Source organism: Pelodiscus sinensis, chromosome 6, assembly GCF_052426305.1.
Source record: "Pelodiscus sinensis isolate ZL-2025 chromosome 6, ASM5242630v1, whole genome shotgun sequence".
Taxonomy (NCBI): Eukaryota; Metazoa; Chordata; order Testudines; family Trionychidae; genus Pelodiscus; species Pelodiscus sinensis.
Window position 1 is genome coordinate 81,151,144 of NC_143057.1, and position 16,878 is coordinate 81,168,021.

The window sequence follows — 16,878 nt, forward strand, 5'->3', positions numbered from 1 at the left end:
GCGGTGAACAGCTCACACCGGCAGAGCCCGAACGTACCCCGCTCTGCAGCGCTCCAAGCGGGCTCTGCGCGGCCCCTGCTGCCGGGGCAGTTCCAAGGAGCAGCTCGCCGGGTTTATCCTCCGGCCAGCACCCCTCCCCCTCCGGCAGCGATGGCGGCCGCCGTGCAAAGAAGAAGCGGGCGGAGGGAGGCGGCGGCGTGGCCACGCACGGCTGAGGCCGTCCCGCAGCGGGAGGGAAGGGTCCACGTGGTGGCGGGGGCTTGCCGGAGGGCGGCGCACGCTGCACGGGAGCCCTGGAACCTGCGCGCCTGCGGAAGCAGCCCGGCCTGCCCGTGCAAAGCCCCAAGGGAGCGGTGATGCACTGGGCAGAGGCGGGGTGTTGCTGCCCAGCCTGGCGCTGCGTGTCTGAGCAAGGGAGGGAAATGGCGGTGCCAGTAATAGTCCGATCCGAATGGGCTTCCCGGGACATTTCCCTGCTTCATAGGGACACCGGGACAGGACATTTAAAGCTGTTAGGGAATCCCTAGAGCGGAAGAAGAAAGGGAAGGTGCCACTGTAGGGTTGCCGGATGGTCTCAACAAAAACACCGGACACACTTGACATTACATCACAATCTACATTACATCTTATTTAGAAAATACCGGGCATTTCTATTTTCTCAATTTGTTTCCTGAACAGGAAGCTCAAATACTGGACTGTCTGGTTCAAAACTGGACACCTGGCAACTCTAGGAGCTAGACATCTGGCCAGGAAGAATACAAAGGAAAAGGAAAGGGAGATGAGCCCTTCGCCCACCAGAGGCAAATTACACATGGTAGAAAAGCAGGCACGCAGCAGGGGAAACGCACACACAGAGAAACGGGTGTCAGTGTCCTCGCGGTTGGGGAAGGGAGGGAGCAGCGCACTGCTCTACACAGCCACATATCGCGCCTCGCCTCCCCTCCTCCTGCTAGTCTCAGGTGGGACACGCAGCAAGCTCCACCTCTCCCCGCTCCACAGGGTGATGGCCCAGCACGTTACCTAGCCAAGGGCAGGGAGGGACTGCATGGAAGCCAGGTGCACTCACAGCCTTTATGAGCCGCAAGACATCGAGCGCAATCGTCACCTGGCAGCTTTTCTGCGCGGGCAGGTTTGGGCGGGGTACAAACCCCTATTGGTGGCAGGAGGCGTTCATGAGAATGGACCCCGGGGCCGTGTGAATGGAAAAGCCCTGTCCCCTTCAAAACGATTACCCACTGGGCAGGGAGAGAGAGCGTAGGCATTAGCAGGAGGGAGCAACAGCTCCAGCCTTTGCACGCCAGTTGGGCAGCCCTAGGCCCACCTTCTCCTTGGCACGGGACATGCCGAACTGCGGGATTGCCTGGCCCGAGGCCCAACCAAACTCCTTTCCGGCCCCACCCAGCGTGCAGTGCAATCAGTGAACACTCTTGCGCGCGGCTCACATGGGAGGTGGAGGGCGGGCACGGAACGCACTTCTCTGTTGGTGGCAGTCCTGAGGTGAGCTTGGTGCTGGGGCGGGCGGAAGTTGCGCTTCATGAAGAAACGTGGCCCCACAGGCTCTGCCTTCCCTCGGCCTAAGCCCCGATGCCGCGCTTCAGAATGGAGGCTCAATAGAGTCACATCTGCCACCAGCAGCTTCAGAGAGCTCAGACCTGTGACTCCTGCCTTGTCCCATGTGAGCAAAGCACAGAAGATGTGAGCCGTGGTAATTATTTTTTCTGTGTGAGGAGTTATTTTTTTTAAAAGTGCCCTGCAGCCCTTGAAACTGAATCCTCTGTCAGTTCCCACAACACTTCTGTGAATAAAGATTTACTTGCTGTTGCTCACATCCTTCCGGGCAGTGGGCAGCAGGTGGGGTAGTGGTGCAGGAATCAGGGCAGTAGTTGAGACTTCAAGAGTCAGGGCAGGGAGTGGGAGATGTGAGGGGCTCAGGCCAGGGCTTACTAGGGCTGCCAGTGGTGGCAATGGTGGTTCCTCCCAAGTTACTGGAGCTGCATTTCCCTGGTGACTCCTGGCGGTGGGAGGCTTCTCTGTTTGGTGGCTCCTCGTGGGGTGGGATGAAGGGTCAGGGCTGTGCTACCTGGCCGGTTGGTGGCTTCTCATGAGCAAGGACAAGGCAAGGGTGCCTCCTCCCCTCTTCCTTCCCCCCTCACCCCACGCAGCACAATATTGACCTCCTGTGGTTCAGCAAATTCCCTGATTCCACAGTATCAGGTCCCCAGGGTGCCAGACCAGAGAGATTCAACTGTATTTACCCCATCTTCATTTACATGACAAGAAAGGTGACATACTGCCCATGAGTAAGGTATTGAGCCTTCAGGGAGGATAGAAAATAAATCATTTAGTGTTTTTAATTATATAGTACTACATATTCAACATGCACATTAAGTCCTGACAACACCTCTGTAAGCTAATGACAGTATTATCTCAGTTTTACTGAGTAAGAGACAGAAAGAGACTGAAGTCCATATTTTCAAAAATGGCCACAAATGCTGAATTCCTCAGTATTGGATACTCTTGATTTTCAGAAGTACTTCTCCACATCTCCAAATGAAGTCAGCAGTAGTCGGATATAAAGAATTTTTGTCTTGGGTTTCAGGAGTTTGGCATCCCAAGTTAGGGTTTGATCCTGTGCTCACTGAAGTAAATGACAAAGCTCCCACTGACTCTGACTATGCAGAATCAGGACTCTAGAGACCACTTTTGATTTAAAAAAACCATTTTTAGGTTTAAGTTTCTTGCATAGGTCACCCCAGCAAAACAGCATCAGAGCTAGAACTAGACTTCAAGGCTGTGTCTACACTGGGCCACTTATTCCGGAAAATCAGCCGCTTTTCCGGAATAAGCTGTGAGCTGTCTACATTGGCCCTTGAATTTCCGGAAAAGCAACGATGCTCTACTGTACAAAATCAGCCGCTATTCCGGAAAAACTATTCTGCTCCCGCTCGGGCATAAGTCCTTATTCCGGAACACTGTTCCGGAAAAGGGCCAGTGTAGACAGCCCAGTAGTCTTTTCCGGAAAAAAGCCCCGATCGCGAAAATGGCGATTGGGGCTCTTTTCCGGAAAAGCGCATCTACATTGGCCACAGACGTTTTTCTGGAAAAAGGGCTTTTCCGGAAAAGCAGCCTGCCAATGTAGACGCTCCTTTTCCGGAAAAACTGAAAACGGAATAGTATTCCGTTTTAAGCATTTCCGGAAATTCATGCCAGTGTAGACACAGCCCAAGAATTCTAGCTTCCAAAGAGGTGCTCCATTTTATTATGTTCCCATTTTAAATACAGGTACTTCCTTTTGGCAAAAAATGGCATCTCTAATATATTCCAGTAACAAAAAGCTTTGCTTAAAAATCAGTTACGGTTGCTAAGTGACAATAACATACTTATCACTTCATTTTCAAATCCCAAGCACTTAAAAGCAAGGAAATCAATAGTTTAAGACATTTCAAACAAATTATTCTTATACAAATAAAAATGTATATTCACCACAACATAACCTTAACACTGACCCAATATGAGTGTTCATTCACCAATAATCTCAAAATGTAAACAATGCAACTGCCTTTTTAAAAGAAACACATGGTATATTCGGTCAAAGCAAAGACATGTGTAAAGCCCACCTGACAGGATACACATGCTCCTGGCTTTCCAAAATAATGCGCTCATTTAACAATACTTTGTTTATGGAGAACCAATGAAGAAAACAGGGATTTATATGGAGTCTTCATGTTTTCATAAAAGTCAGGAGAAATTATACTTGAATACAAAACAAGCTATGTGCTTAAACACAAAGCTAGCAACAGCTAAAATCTAGAAAATGGAATAATAAGAATAATGATATACTGCTGATTGAATGTCTTGGCTAAACAATATTTAACAGAAAAGCTCTGGCCCCTCCCAGGTCTCCACATGCAGCAAAATAGAAACTGTCTAGAACTATGTATGAAACTGTCTCCTGTCCTTTGACTCCTAAGGCATGCCTATACTAGGAAATTATTTCGAAATAAGTAAAATCGTCCTAATAACTCCCGATTTCACTCAGTCGAAATAGCATGTTCCCACTATGGGGAAGGATAGAAATTAGTTATAATTATTCCAAAATAGTGTGTCCACACTGATTGAAGCATGCCTGTGACGGAGTGTACCAGCTCCACACTGAACTAACAGGGGTTAGCCAGGTTACCCTGGCTGAAGGAGCTCTCCCCCCACAGCCCTGATGGGCATGCTCAGACTGTAGCCCAAGTATAAAAGCCTGGGGAAAAGCTTGGTCTGGGTTGACTGCTGAAGGGGAAGGACCTCAGGCTAGAGTTCCTGATCAGCAACAGCCAGCCGCCCGAGGGGACAACAGTGGAGGTCCCAGTGGTGCTTGAGACATAACCACCACAGAATACCAGGGAGGCACAGTCTCCGAGGAGCCTGAGGACCTGCCAAAATCAGTCAGGCACACTCACTCAGCCTCTGCACCCCTTCCACAAGGTGCACATGGCACTACACTCTGCACTCAACCCTCCTTGTAATTCATGCAGTCAATCTATGCACTCCGTTCCATCACCTACTGCACACATCCCCAAATGTTGCACCCAGCTCCCTATCATGATTTTACCACCTCGGAGAGCTTAAAACTCTTGTTCTGAGGGGAGCTCGGGTTCGTCACTGTCTGTCCATAGCCCTGTCATCGTGTGTTTATTTGTCTCCTCGTGATGCTCCATTCCTTTATATTCGTGGATACTGGATTGGGATTAGAAAGCCCAGGCTTTGGTGTATCAACCATCGTGGATGTGGGAAACCCCCCCATCCATTGGATTATTGGCTGGCGCCATATGGACTTGGACTTTTATATTCACTTTCATCCTCACCCACCAGTTTGGCTCACTGAGTCGCAGGACTGGTGAACACTATAGCCGGGGGGACCACTCCATGAGAGGCGAGACTCTGTCCGCTTGAGGGTCCATATCCAGGGGGACCACTCCATGAGAGGCGAGACTCTGTCTGCTCGAGGGTCTATTCAGTTGGTCGGTTCATCTCTGCGAGGGATCTCCCCTGCTGTCCTCCCCCAAGGCTTCCAATTAGCTTTGGGGTGGTAGGTCACAGGCCTCAATCGCTGCCTCTTCCCATTGTAAAGTATTACCTTTTGTATTGGGGATCTGTCTATCTTCTTTCTCTTCTAGGGATAGGGTGGGATCGTTAATGTTGTTTGTTGCTGTTGTGCTTTTACCTTTCAAATATATGGTTTGGCCCTAAACCAGTGTATTTGTTTGATTTGTGACAATCAATCCAGCAGTGATAGAGATACGTAACACCAGGCTGGATTTGTTCTTCTGTGCAGAGACACCCTAATACTCTTAAGTTCCCTAATTGGCTGTAAATTAATTGGATTACCTAAGTCTCTGGGGTAACAGAGGGTACTGGAGCAGCCTCTCCCACCGAGATCCTCGGCACGTTTCAGTGGGATTCCCCGCAGAGGGAGTGATGAACCATTCTGCTGCTCACAGGGCCCTGGGCCAGGACCCGGTGGAGTAGGATGGGACTCTCAGGAATAAGGGGTACTAGGCAGTTATGGTGTGGAGAGGCTGAGAGAGAGGTGCTGGGCAGTGGTAAGGTCTGGGGGTGGAAGATAGCTGAGCACAGAGATCTGTGGTAGAGATATCTGGGTGAAAAGTCACTGGGCATGGATATTTGTTGTGTTGTTCAATTTATTTTACATCCAAGAGAAACCAGGACACTCCAGAGATACTTAACCACTTTCTTATTTATTGCAAGCTTTAAGCAGTTAATATAATTTAAATATTAAAAGCCTTAAAAACAATTACTATACAATTTAAACCTTAAATACTATAAATTCTAAAGCAATTAACACAGCTCAAAGCAATGCAAAAACAATTAATAGAAGATCTACTATAATACAATAATAAAGCTTAGTTCACTTACACTTCACCCGTATACTACCTACAGTATCAGGCAGGAGGTCGTGGTTCCTTTGATTCCCACCCATCGAGCATCGCCAGCATTGGGCTCATCAGTGTGAAGGGTCTATTTACTTCTAGTTACAAAGAGCAGGACCTCTGGGTTAAATATGCTCACTCACTCCCATTGATTCTTCTCACTAAGCCCATTTTAAAGCAAAGCGAGACTTAGTTGTTCTAATAATATTTACCAGTTGATTATGTATTGTGTAAAATAACTAGTGCCCTATTTAGGGTTAATCCTGCTACTCAGGATGTTGCAAAAAAGATGTGCGTAGTTGACAGTTTTTGAGTGCATCTGTAATTTTTGCTTATCAGAAACAGAAGTACCAGTACAAGGTTGTTGTCGTGCATTTTTGACATTGTCTCGCTGTGCCACTTAATCTGCATTCTTATGCAAAACATTCCTGCCTCTCAAAGCTTCCCCAACCCAAACCTTGCCTGCATGCTTATGTGACCCAGAATTGAGATGGGCCTGGGTTTTGCTTTTTAAGGATCCACGCTATGGTCAAGGCACACATTAACATTTATTGTCAAGGCACGGCGGTTCAGGCTCCCCTAACAATATTGCTAGGCATAAGGGATGGGGGAGGGGAGTACTAGGCAGGGCCGGTGTTGTGGAGAACACTGGTAGTGCAGGGACGGGGGCATAGGTGGGAAGGAAGCACAGTGGTTGGGATAAAAATCATAGAATCATAGAATACTAGGACTGGAAGGGACCTCGAGAGGTCATTGAGTCCAGTCCCCTGCCCTCATGGCAGGACCAAATACTGTCTAGACTATCCCTCAAAGACAGTTATCTAACCTACTCTTAAATATCTCCAGAGATGAAGATTCCACAACCTCCCTGGGCAATTTATTCCAGTGTTTGACTACCCTGACAGTTAGGAACTTTTTCCTAATGTCCAACCTAAACCTCCCTTGCTGCAGTTTAAGCCCATTGCTAATTGTTCTATCCTCAGAGACCAAGATGAACAAGTTTTCTCCCTCCTCCTTATGACACCTTTTTAGATACCTGAAAACTGCTATCATGTCCCCCCTCAATCTTCTCTTTTCTAAACCAAACAAATCCAATTCTTTCAGCCTTCCTTCATAGGTCATGTTCTCTAGACCGTTAATCATTCTTGTTGTTCTTCTCTGGACCCTCTCCAATTTTTCAACATCTTTCTTGAAATGTGGTGCCCAGAACTGGACACAATACTCCAGCTGAGGCCTAACCAGCGCAGAGTAGAGCGGAAGAATGACTTCTCGTGTCTTGCTCACAACACACCTGTTAATGCATCCCAGAATCATGTTTGCTTTTTTTGCAACAGCATCACACTGCTAACTTATATTCAGCTTGTGGTCCACTATAACCTTTAGATCCCTTTCTACCGTACTCCTTCCTAGACAGTCGCTTCCCATTCTATATGTGTAAAACTGATTGTTCCTTCCTAAGTGATGCACTTTGCATTTGTCTTTATTAAACTTCATCCCGTTTACCTCAAACCATTTCTCCAATTTGTCCAGATCATTTTGAATTCTGACCCTATCCTCCAGGGCAGTCGCAACCCCGCCCAAGTTGGTATCATCTGCAAACTTAATAAGCATACTTTCTATGCCAATATCTAAATCGTTGATGAAGATATTAAACAGAGCCGATCCCAAAACAGACCCCTGCGGAACCCCACTTGTTATATCTTTCCAGCAGGATTGTGAACCATTAATAACTACTCTCTGGCTGTGTCCACACTGGGCCACTTATTCCGGAAAATCAGCCGCTTTTCCGGAATAAGCTGCGAGCTGTCTACACTGGCCCTTGAATTTCCGGAAAAGCAACGACGCTCTACTGTACAAAATCAGCCGCTATTCTGGAAAAACTATTCTGCTCCCGCTCGGGCATAAGTCCTTATTCCGGAAAAGGGCCAGTGTAGACAGCCCAGTAGTCTTTTCCGGAAAAAAGCCCCGATCGCGAAAATGGCGATCGGGGCTCTTTTCCAGAAAAGCGCGTCTACATTGGCCACAGACGCTTTTCCGGAAAAGCAGCCTGCCAATGTAGTATTCCGTTTTAAGCAGTTCCGGAAATTCATGCCAGTGTAGACACAGCCTCTGAGTATGGTTATCCAGCCAGTTATGTACCCACCTGAGGGTATGTCTATACTACAGCACTAATTTGAATTAACTTAATTCGAATTAGTTAATTCGAACTAAGCTAATTCGAATTAGTGCATCTAGACCTAAAAACTAATTCGAATTAGCATTTTGCTAATTCGAAATAGCATGTCCACATTGAGTGAACCCTGAACCGAAGTTAAGGCTGGCCGGAATCAGTGCGAGCAGAGCATCAGGTTAGGACTTGGGAGTGTGGAGCTGCTGCCTCAGGCTAGCCGAGGGCTGTGATTAAAGGGACCCGACTCCCACCCCGGACAGACAGTTCTCAGGGTTCCCCACTTTCTTGTCTAACTCGATGAAGGAAAGCAAAGCAGTCCTGACTTGGAGTTCCCTGAGTGCCCTCATTTGACACATCACAGCACTCGGCCATCAGCCCGGCTGCACTCGCCGCAGGCTGCCATCTGGGGGCGTCAATCGGGGAGCTGTCAGGATCCAGGAGGCCCTGCAGGAGAGCTTCCACCCCGAGGATCCTGCAGAGCCACCTCAGTCCTCCCCATCGGGGGCTCGTGCCCCATTCCTCCCTCACCTTCTTCCACTTACCCTTCCCTAGCCACCTTCCTGATGTAAAAAATAAAGGACACGTGTGTTCAAAAATAGAAACTCTCTTTATTTAACAAAACTGGGGGGGGGGATTAACCTCTGGGGAGACTGGGAAAAGGAGGTGGGAGAGGGGAAGAGAGAGGGTAGGAGAGGGGAGGGGGAAACCTGGGAGGAGGGAGCTGAAAGGGGGAAGCCAGGGGAAGAAGGAGGAGGGGAAGTATAAAACTATGGTACGCCATATCTTCAGTACTGTGTATAGACGTGGTCTTTTCACCTCAAAAAAGATATTTTGGCCTTGGAAAGGGTTCAGAAAAGGGCAACTAAAATGATTAGGGGTTTGGAACAGGTCCCATATGAAGAGAGGCTAAAGAGACTGGGACTTTTCAGCTTTGAAAAGAGGAGACTGAGGGGGGATATGATAGAAGTCTATAAAATCATGAGTGGTGTGGAGAGGGTGCATAAAGAAAAGTTCTTCATTAGTTCCCATAATATAAGGACTAGAGGACACCATATGAAATGAATGGACAGCAGGTTTAAAACTAATAAGCGAAAGTTCTTCACACAGCACATAGTCAACCTGTGGGACCCCTTGCCACATGAGGCTGTGAAGGCTAGAACTATAACAGAGTTTAAAGAGAAATTAGATAAATTCATGGTGGTTGGGTCCATGGAGTGCTATTCGCTAAGGGGTAAGAACGGAGTCCCTGGCCTCTGTTTGTGGAAGGCTGGAGATGGATGGCACGAGACAAATCGCTTGGTCATTGTCTTCGGTCCATCCCCTCCGTGGTACCTGGTATTGGCCACTGTCGGCAGACAGGCTTCTAGGATAGATGGACCTTTAGTCTGACCCAGTACGGCCATTCTTATTTTCTTATGTTCTAAGCTCTGGGCTCAGGGTCGGGGGTCTCACTGGACCAACTTGATTTTCATGCAAACCTGCTCCTGGGTTAGCATGTGGCCTTTGGTGGCCAGGCTGGCAGCTATCCTGCCCTAGACGGCCCCATTCCTGTGCCTAGTGCGGAGGTCATGGACGTTGGAGGCCTCCCCGCAAACCTCGATAAGGTCCAAGCTCTCCGCACTAGACCAGGCAGACGCCCACCTCTTGGGGCCCCGGGCAGGCTCCTGGAAGCTGCCAGTCTGGTCCTGGGAAGAGGCGGAGGGCGGGGTGGCAGCAGGTGTCTGGCTCATGTCGTGCCAGGTGCAGGGTCTGCTGGCTGGGTGCTGGCAGGCTTGCAACTGGCATGAGCACTATAGCCAGACCGTGCCCCTTTAAGGGCTCCAGGTCCAGGAGGGGGGCAGAAAAGTTTCCCTGGTTTGGCCCAGAGTGGCCACCAGGGCGAGCTGGGAAGGGCTAGCCTCTAACTAGTTTGAATTAAGTGGCTACACAGCCCTTAATTCAAACTACTTAATTCGAACTAGGCATTACTCCTCGTAGAATGAGGTTTATCTAGTTCGAATTAAGTGCTCCGCTAGTTCGATTTAAGTTCAAACTAGCGGTTTGCATGTATAGACGCTATGAAAGTTAATTCGAACTAACAGCTGTTAGTTCGAATTAACTTTGTAGTGTAGACATACCCTGATAGTAGACCCATCTAAGTTGTATTTGCCTGGTTCATTGATAAGAATATCATGAGAGACTGTATCAAATGCTTTACTAAAGTCTAGGTATACCACATCCACCGCTTCTCCCTTATCCACAAGACTCGTTATCCTATCAAAGAAAGCTATCAGATTGGTTTGACATGATTTGTTCTTTACAAATCCATGCTGGCTGTTCCCTATCACTTTGCCACCTTCCAAGTGTTTACAGATGATTTCCTTAATTACTCCCTCCATTATCTTCCCTGGCACAAAACTAACTGATCTGTAGTTTCCTGGGTTGTTTTTATTTCCCTTTTTATAAATGGGCACTATATTTGCCCTTTTCCAGTCTTCTGGAATTTCTCCTGTCTCCCATGATTTTCCAAAGATGATAGCTAGAGGCTCAGATACCTCCTCTATCAGCTCCTTGAATATTTATTCTAGGATGCATTTCATCAGCCCTGGTGACTTGCAGGCATATAAATTTTCTAGCTGACTTTTAACTTGTTCTTTTTTTATTTTATCTTCTAAACCTACCGCCTTCCCACTAGCATTCACTATGTCTGGCATTCCTTCAGACTTCTCGGTGAAGACCAAAACAAAGAAGTCATTAAGCATCTCTGCCATTTCCAAGTTTCCGGTTACTGTTTCTCCCTCCTCACTGACCAGTGGGCCTACCCTGTCCTTGGTCTTCCTCTTGCTTCTAATGTATTTATAAAAAGTCTTCTTGTTTCCCTTTATTCCCATAGCTAGTTTGAGCTCATTTTGTGCCTTTGCCTTTCTAATCTTCCCCCTGCATTCTTGTGTTGTTTGCCTATATTCATTCTTTGTAATCTGTCCTACTTTCCATTTTTATATGACTCCTTTTTTATTGTTAGATCATGCAAGATCTCATGGTTAAGCCAAGGCGGTCTTTTGCCATATTTTCTATCTTTCCGACGCAGCGGAATAGCTTGCTTTTGTGTCCTTATTAATGTTCCTTTGAAAAACTGCCAATTCTCCTCAGTTGTGGCAATGCAAGAATTAGTGACAGAGGGTAAATGGGGGCACAATGCAGGAGTTAGTGATTAAGAGGGTACATGTGCTGGTGAACCCATGGGTGCCAGGAGAAATTCTGGGGGTGCCACACCCACAGGAGCCAGGGCACCATTTTGCCTAAGGAAAGTAAATCTGTATAAATAATTAGAAATATTCAAATAATCCTGGAATTACTGGGCTGCTGTATTCATTAGAAAAGGGGAGAAGGTGTGAAGGCAAGCTGATAGGTGGCCATATTGCTAAACAGCCCCATATGACTAATTGCCACAAATATGAAGGACTGAGTAGGTGAGCTAATAGGATACAGAACATTTGTTCTCTAGGCTCACTAATTCCAGTCAGGAATGTCAGATAGCGTGTTATTGAATAGTCATGTACCCACATCAAATTTTAGCGGTTACACAATTATTCAGTAGTACCTGGGGGCAGGTCTGGCAGCCAGTGCACTCTCAGTCCTTCTCCTGAGGAGCCCCCTGCCATTCCGATAGAGGCAGCAGTGTAGGGGAGGGGAGCCTGTGCTGGGGGAGAACCATCTTTTAAGCCAGCTCCCCTTAGCACCAGCTACTGCCTGTTTCCCCCCCACCACTACCACCAACACCTCTGAAGGAGGTAGCAAGAGGGCAGCGGGAGGCAGGTCTGCAGAGAGCCAGCTTTAAAGCTAGCTTCATGTACACATCAGCTCCTGCCTACCTCCCCCCAACCTCTATGCTGCTGCCTCTCTAAAATAGGCATCAGCATGGGTGTGGGAGGGGGCACCAGCTTCCTTCTCTCCCCTTGCTGCCTCTAATACGGAGACAGCAAAGGGGAGGGGAAATGCTCATAAGCAACAGGATTAACCAATAAGCCCAGGTTTATTGCTTAATTGTGTAGCACATTGACATCCCTACTTCCAGTTTATGCCAGTCTGGTAGTACCTTCCAAGTTTGAATCTAATGGGGGGAAATGTCCCTTATTCCAGGGTTTCCCAACCTATGGGTTGCCATTACATTTCAAAAGGGTCGCCAAGAGTCTCCCCGGGTGGCTCTTAAGGAGCCATTCACACATTTGAAAAGGCTCCCTGCTGGGCGGCTCCTTGGGTGGCTTAGTCTTAAGGAGCCATTCACCTGAAGTGGTATTCAACTTAATTGGTTTAATCTGCTGCCTCGGGTTTTTCATCGCTGGCAAAATTAACTGCGCCACTGGGCACTGTAAATCAGGGCTATTCAACATGCGGCTGGTGCCCAGCGGGAAGTGGTTTTGTCTGCAGCCACCCCGGGGCTGCCTCAGCGCTAGTAAGCTCTGCATGCCTGGCCTGGGTGGAGAGGCAGCTCAGGCCTCGTTGTGGAGCCTGGGGGACTGTGCTGGGGGGTGCAGTGGGCCTGGGGTAGAGGCTGGGACTATGTTCGGGGTGTGGGGAGGAAATTGGGTTGCAGTGGGAGGACTGGAGGGTGCCTGGTTCTGGGAAAGGGATGAGACACTGGGTTGGAGCAGGGTACTGGGGAGTACCTGGTTCTAGTGGAAAGGGATTGGGTTGGAGTGGCAGAGCTGGAGGGTTCCTGGCTCTGGGGTAGGCAAGGGGCTATTTTAGTAAATTTTGTGATCTGCATATATTTGCATATATGCAGCCACGCTAAGTTGCGGCCCTCAGCATGTGCTATGGGTATCATTATGGCCGAAGGGCTTCCAAAGTTGAGTAGCTCTGGTGTAAATAACAACCAGTAATATACGCCGTCTCAGACTTATCGCGTCGCACAATGATAATGCGTGTAAGTGCTTTTGTTAGTAAAGCAGCAATCTGGTGTTTGTTTGGTGCAATCTTACTGTGTGCATGTGTATTTGTTATTAATACGGCAAGGGATTGTAAATTTCATTTTGCCCTTTATTTGAAAAAATGACTTCAGCAAAGAGAAAGTATGTTGACGAATACATCAAGTATAGATTTATTTCAATAATAACAGCAGGAGTGGAAAGGCCACAATGCGTCATATGCATGAAAGTTCTTTCCAATGAATCACGGAAACCAAATAAATTGCAACATCATTTAAATACTAATTATTCTCAATTTAAGAGCAGAGATGTGGATTTTTTTTAAACAAAAAGCAGAAGGTGTCAAGAAATGCTGACTTGATGTTGGTTGGTCTTATCAGCAACAAAAGTTAGCTGCCATAGAATCATCATATGTTGAAAATTGTGAAAGCTAAGTAAGTGCATATCATAGCCAAGAATCTAATAGTTCCCTTTACCAAGGAGATTGTCCACCATTTTGTAGGTGCAAATGCTTTGAAAAAGCTACAACCTTTGTCCATGTCCAATAATACAATTAAACGTAGAATCACCGACATGTCTAACGAAATCAAATCTCTAGTCATCGAAGAAATTAAAAATTCTCCCATAGGATTATTCAGTATGTAGCTCGATAAGATAACTGATGTGTGTAATCTTGCACAACTGACGGTGTATGTTCGGTATATTAAAATGAATATGAAGATTTTTTTCTGCAAACCATTGGACACTACGACCACTGCACAAGATGTGTTCAATATCTTGAATATTTTCTTTGAAGAATATTCCATAGAATGGAAAAACCTGTGTGGCATTTGCACAGATGAGACTTCTGCTATGCTTGGTTGCAAGTCTGGATTCCAAACTCTGGTTAAAAATGTTTCTCCAAAAGTAATTGGAACTCACTGTTTCATCCATTGGCAAATACTAGCAACTAAAACTTTACCTATTTCTTTGAACCAGGTATTTAATGACATTATTAAAGCTGTAAATGTTATTAAGTCCAGCGCACTCAAAATATGCATATTTCAAAACCTTTGTAAGGAACTAAGGGTATGTCTACACTACCCCACTAGTTCGAACTAGCGGGGTAATGTAGGCATACCGCAATTGCAAATGAAGCCCGGGTTTTGAATTTCCCGGGCTTCATTTGCATAAGCAGGGCACCGCCATTTTTAAATCCCCGCTCGTTCGAACCCTGTGCCGCGTGGCTACACGCGACACGAACTAGGTAGTTCGAACTAGGCTTCCTAATTCGAACTACCGTTACTCCTCATTCCACGATGAGGAGTGGGGGGGGGTGTGAGGAGTGGTTTGGGGATGAGTGTCTTTCCCCCGCCACAACTCAAATAAATGTAATGTTATTATTTTATTATTAATGTATTTTCAGTTTTTCTATTAAATAACTACTATGAATATATAAACAGGAGGGGGCACAATTTTATATTCTTGCCTCAGGTGCAAAATTAGCTAGTTACGACACTGCCCTCCTACCCCCCCCCCCCCATTTTTGAATTGCCTTGGGTCACCAAGTCATCCTGAATTGTCAAAATGTGTCCCCATCTGGAAAAGGTTGGGAACCACTGTTCTAGTAAGTAGATAAAGTATAAAAACCATGCTAATGCTTAGCAGCATTATCAACACTTCCACTGCTTGCTGTGCTCTTGAATACATTTAGGGGTAAATTAGAGCTAAATAACAGCACAGAATATTGAGAGCCAGGACTGATAGCTGTAAACAAATTTTATGGGGCCACGGGAAACTTTGTCACACACAGGAAAAGTGGACATCCAGCTAACTAAAATCATGCCATACACAGATATTGCCAGACGAGAGAGTGGAAGACTAGAGAAGTTCAACCTGTATGTAAATCACATCTTGCAAAAATGTTAATATCAGTACCATTATTTTCATATTAGTAAAATACTACATGAGAAGCAGTGTCATCTAGTTGATAAAGCATGTGACCTTGAACATATCATTTCATCTTTCTGTAGCTCTGTCCATCCTTTGTCTAGCCTGTCTAGTTGTTAGCATGTCCGTTCTTCAGGACAGGAACTGTCTCAAATTATATGTTTTTTGCCTAGCAAAATAGGGCCCTCTTCTCCCTTAGGCCTTCAGGTGCTACTGGAATACAAATAATTGCACATTATTGCATTTGTGTTATTTCATGAATACAGATAACTTCCTGACAGTGAAATATATTCATGGTGTAAGTTCTATTGGTTGGGACTTTTAAAAATAGTCTGGACAAATACTGTAGAAAATGATTCTGCATCAGTAAGAGGATGAAAAGAATTAACTGAAAAGTCTTGTTTCTAACTTCTATGTTTCAATCCTCTCTCTTCCCCCCCCCAAAAAAAATTAGTTTAGACAAGATACTAAACCAGCCAAGTCAAAGCCTAGATTCCTCCCTAGGATTTAATCCTGGCCATTTTACAAGATGTTAAAGTATAAATTGCCTATACTATACTAGACTTCTGGAACATGTTTATTAGAATATTTAACAAATATGCCACTAATACACCTTTTATCTCAATCTAGAAAAGCCTGAGGCCTTTTTTTACACTCACCTTAGCAACATTCCAGAAGTTTGAGATTTTAAAAATATAAGTATAAATATAAATAAATAAAAGTCTAGTTCTCTAATCCATCATTTTAGTATAAAATCTTCCATAAAATAGTTAACCTAGGGTGCACTAATTTCAGTAGAATTCTACCTACAGCATGATTAAATATGCTATTTTCTGTACAAGAAATCACTGAATACATCAGATAGAATGATATTCTGGAGAACACTTTTCTCTATTCTATCCAAAGAACCATGCCTAGATTACTTTTCTGATCCGACAAATCTAAAGATTACCACCAAAGGAATCAGTGCTGAAGAGAATTTATCATATGGATCTGATCTTTCAAATCATTATTAACGCAAGCAATGATATTAACTTCAATGCAATCTCAAGATAAATATATTGGACGTTTTCAGTTCCCATTCTTTCTGCTTTATGCAAGGCTTGTGGTTTATTAATGCTTTTGTTTGGGAGAGGTTACCTCTAAAACCTACTTAGACTCACTCATATCAATAAATTCACTGTTGGCATAAGTAGAGGTACGTCTACACAGCAACACTATTTCAAAATCACTAGCGCTATTCCGAAATAACTTAGTCCGCGTCTACACAGCAGGCAATTATTTCGAAATAGTATAAAAATACTGTCAAGTAGGAGGACTTCTTACTCCAACTCCTGTAACCCTTATTGTATGAGGAATAAGGGAAGTCAGAGGAAGAGTGCTCTATTTCAAAATAAGTGTTGGGGAGATGCTCCCTATTTTGAAAGAAGCTACACAATTGATGTAGCCCAATTTGCGTAGCTTATTTTGAGTTAAATCCTGCAGTGTAGATGCACCCTAGGTATGCTTCTAATTATTTCATCAGAATTGCACAAACTTCCACTGAAGATGAATATGATCAAAGGATCTCAGAATTTGGGAGTTGCAGAGGTTATTTAAGCCTTCCCATCTCTTCAGATTTAGTCATCATTCCTTTAGTCACCTGCAGTGAAAGTCACAGAGAGTATGTCTACACATTAAAGTTACACAACAGCCATTATTTCAAAATAACTTTCCTAGCATCTACACAGCCAAACTGCTATTTTGAAATTAATTCGAAGTAGTGGAGCACTTATTTCGAATTTGGTAAACCTCATTCTACGAGGAATAATGCCAAATTCGAAATAGCTATTTCAAAAGAAGTGCTGTGTAGACACTTATATTGAAATAGGGGGCCTCCAGCCTTCCCAAGGTGCCCTGGTGGCCACTCCAGCCTCAACCAAGAACATTCCTC

General features: G+C 45.6%; 1 protein-coding gene across 2 annotated transcripts in view; it reads right to left on the reverse strand.

Moving 5' to 3' along the window:
• ATG10 (autophagy related 10) overlaps nt 1-16,878 on the reverse strand; it is a 201,478-nt gene that overhangs the window by 150,375 nt on the left and 34,225 nt on the right. Inside the window, exon 1 of one of the 2 annotated variants that reach the window (XM_075932200.2) lies at nt 38-363. The exons of the other annotated variant lie outside the window; for it this stretch is intronic. The gene's annotated coding sequence lies outside the window, so the exon portion shown is untranslated. Of the gene's footprint in view, nt 1-37; nt 364-16,878 lie in introns of those variants that run through there. 2 annotated transcript variants of the gene reach the window in all.